The sequence below is a fragment of the Cynoglossus semilaevis genome, chromosome 6 (assembly GCF_000523025.1).
Source record: "Cynoglossus semilaevis isolate Cse_v1.0 chromosome 6, Cse_v1.0, whole genome shotgun sequence".
NCBI lineage: Eukaryota > Metazoa > Chordata > Actinopteri > Pleuronectiformes > Cynoglossidae > Cynoglossus > Cynoglossus semilaevis.
The window spans coordinates 5,272,029-5,275,262 of NC_024312.1; the positions used below are offsets into that span (position 1 = coordinate 5,272,029).

The 3,234-nt window shown below is 39.0% G+C and overlaps 1 long non-coding RNA gene across 2 annotated transcripts in view; it reads right to left on the bottom strand.

The window, feature by feature from the left end:
* Nucleotides 1-3,234, bottom strand: part of LOC107988646 (uncharacterized) — a 25,355-nt gene continuing 22,121 nt past the window's right edge. For both annotated transcript variants that reach the window (XR_003049925.1, XR_001760113.1), the window contains one exon: nt 1-38. This is a non-coding gene — a long non-coding RNA (uncharacterized LOC107988646). The remainder of the gene's footprint in view (nt 39-3,234) is intronic.

Here is a 3,234-nt window from a genome sequence, read left to right on the forward strand (position 1 = left end):
GTCGGGATTTGCCCCGCTGTCAGTCCTCACCCGGGGTCCTGGGAAGGAGAGAGTGAAAGAAAGAGAGAAAAAATGAAGAAAGAGAGAAAGTTCTTAATCCATGAATTAGTTTTTTCAACAAAATTCAAGTCTCTTCATCAAAGACTGAACCTTTGATCCTGCAGGAGACGTCGACCGACTGCTGCTCAGGCAGGACACAGATTCATTGGCATTATTTTAAAACTGTTTTGTTAATAAACGTAAAACGATTTTTACATCATGACTGATGTGGAAGCAGCTGAAAAACAATGAAATAAACACACACACACACACAACCACACACACACACACACACACACACACACATACTTATGTATGCAGTATATATAATCCCAGAGGTCCTTGACCTTGACCTTTCATACTAACAGACAAAAACAGAATTACAGACCCATGAACATGAAAGGGTCTTAGATTTGTACTATGTTTTCTTCTATGTGTGTGTGTGTGTGTGTATGAGAACGAGAGAGAGAGAGAGCGAGAGAGAGAGAGAGAGATCTTGAGTGCATGCCTACAGCTCGGGCGTATAAAACGTTGCTCAGCTAAAAATAAATAAAATGCTCCAGAGAGAGGCGAAAAGCATTGTGCGCTGTGAGTCACGACCAGGAGGTGACGATGCCCTCCCCCCTCCAAACACACACACACAGACACACACACAGACACACACACACACACCATCACAGTTCTGTCGGTGTCAGTCCGGTTCTTAACGCAGCAACATGAAGAAACTTTTAAAAGAAAAAGATTCTGGTTCTGGTTCTGGTTCTGTCGACAACACCTGTAGCCCAGTCTGATGACATCACACAGTCTGTACAGGACCGCACACACACACACACACACACACACACACACGGAGAACCACAGGTGAACTACACCGCCTTCATTCTGCTGAGTCGTTTTTACGTTATTGACACGTCACCGATGGAACGTTACAACGTCGACAGAGTTTAACACGAACAGACAACTTCTGGTCAGGTGTCAGGTGTCAGGTGACGTTGGTGTTTTTATAGCTATAGGTCTGAAGTGATAAAAAAGAAAAATTATGTCTTTTGTCTTAGAAATGTTAATGAGTGAAAGAGAAAAAAAAGACACTTGGGTTTTATTACGCTTTAAAGATGTTTTTGCTTTTAATTCTATTAGAAAGTGATGAAAAAAGAAAAAAAAATGTTAGTCACAGCGTAACTAAAACCTGCACATTTTACTTAAAATGATGTCTTTTGTCTTAGAAATGTTAATGAGTGAAAGAGGAAAAAAAGACACTGGGGTTTTATCACGCTTTAAAGATGTTTTTGCTCTTAATTCTATTAGAATCTATTTGTAATAGACACAAAGATGTTTTTGCTTTTAATTCTATTAGAATCTATTTGTAATATGTTTGAATAATAACATTTAAATAAGTGATATTCTATATCGTCACTGACGAGGAGAGAGATTTGACATCGCTCAAACACCAAACACTTTTAGGAACACTTCAGATTTGGACCTGCTCTTTAAACTTCATAAAGTCACGAGTGTTTAGAAGAATTATTCTGTGGTTGAGTGGTGTCAGGATGAACTGAGGAGGAGCTACGACATAACGTGGATAAGAGGTGTTGACCAGAGCGTAGAAAGAAGTGTATGAGTGGGGATGTGTTAGAACACTGAGGCCTGTATGGTGGACAGGGTGGTGCTGTTGACAACACAGTTTAGCTAAAGCTAAACCTGAGTTTAGATGCTGACATTTTTGTTAGGTGTGAGCAGGAAGGACAGAAATGTAAATGGAAACCAGCAGAGAAGAAACTGAGGCTGGAAAATTTGAAGACAAAGTCAACGAAGCAGAGTTAGGAAGGTGAAGAAGGTTGGAGGTATTTAAGAGTAATCAAAGATACGGAGAAGAAGGACACGAGGATGGGGTCGACAAGGAAGATATCAGAGAAGAAGAAAATGAAGACCAAGGAAAGAGTACTGAGGTAACGGAGAAGAAGGACACGAGGATGGGGGTCGACAAGGAAGATATCGGAGAAGAAGAAAATGAAGACCAAGGAAAAAGACAAGGGAAAGAAATGAAAAATAAAGTGGTGAAAAAAAAAGATCTAAAAGAAAATAAAAAGCAGAAAGAAAGAAGAAATAGGGAAAAAAATGAAAGTTTAGATGTTTCAGAAGAAGCAGAAATGGAATATGAAGAAGTGGAAAAAGAAGTTCAATGTCTGTTGTTAACAGTGATATTTAAAGCATGGTTCACATGTTTCCCCATGTGTTGTTTTCACCTTTGAAAAGTCTTCATACATCGTTACGTCCAGAAAAAAAATAAAATCTTGAATTGACCAGACAGCAGTTGTTTCTACAGCAGATACACAGCAGCACAGAACAGTCCAGAACAATGAAAGTTAACGGTGAAGTTTACAGTTAGTGACCGGTTAATTATTTCAAGTGTAACAGGAACAATAGTGACTGTGCAGTTGAGCTCTGAGAAAACTCTCAAACACACAGGAATCTCTCCTTCACTCAGTTCAGTCAAGTTGCCTTACATCCTTCAGGTCACTGACTGTCCCTAAGCCACTGTGTCCCTGGACACATGAGGGACACCTAATTCCCTGCTGCTCCCGATGGCTTCACCATCAGTGACGTGGAGCTGGAGACAGAAATGTTCTCTGGTCTCTGGACTCTGACGATGACACACGTCTGCAACACGTTTTGTTTTGTTTTTATATTTAAGCGTTGGGCTGAGTCAGGTATTTATCAGGGTTTTTTTTTAACTTTCTAAAAAAATATATTTTTAATCAAATAGAAACCTTTTAAATAATGACAGATTTTGTTTCCACTTCATCTGATTTTTTTTTCTTTCTCAAACTTTGTAGAAGAACTTGATTTCAGTGGTTTGACCAGACAAAGGAGCAGGTTGTGTGACCTGGTGTTCTGTCTTTTACAAATATGGAAAAACAATTTATAGAATTGTTTAGATTTATATATATACAGTATATATATAAATGGGGGAAATGTGCAGATTTGGTTTTGTAGTTTTTGTGGATAATATTCGTTCTGTCGATGAGTTGTATGTAACATCCTGCAATAAGTTTGAACTTCATGGTCATAAATGGCATTATGTGCTAAAGTTAGGGTACGGGTCGCAATTTGGTCCATTTTCTGTCCTCTTTAAATTGAACACACACACAGAGTCCCTGAACAGACACAAACAATCTCTACTGATCCCACAACATG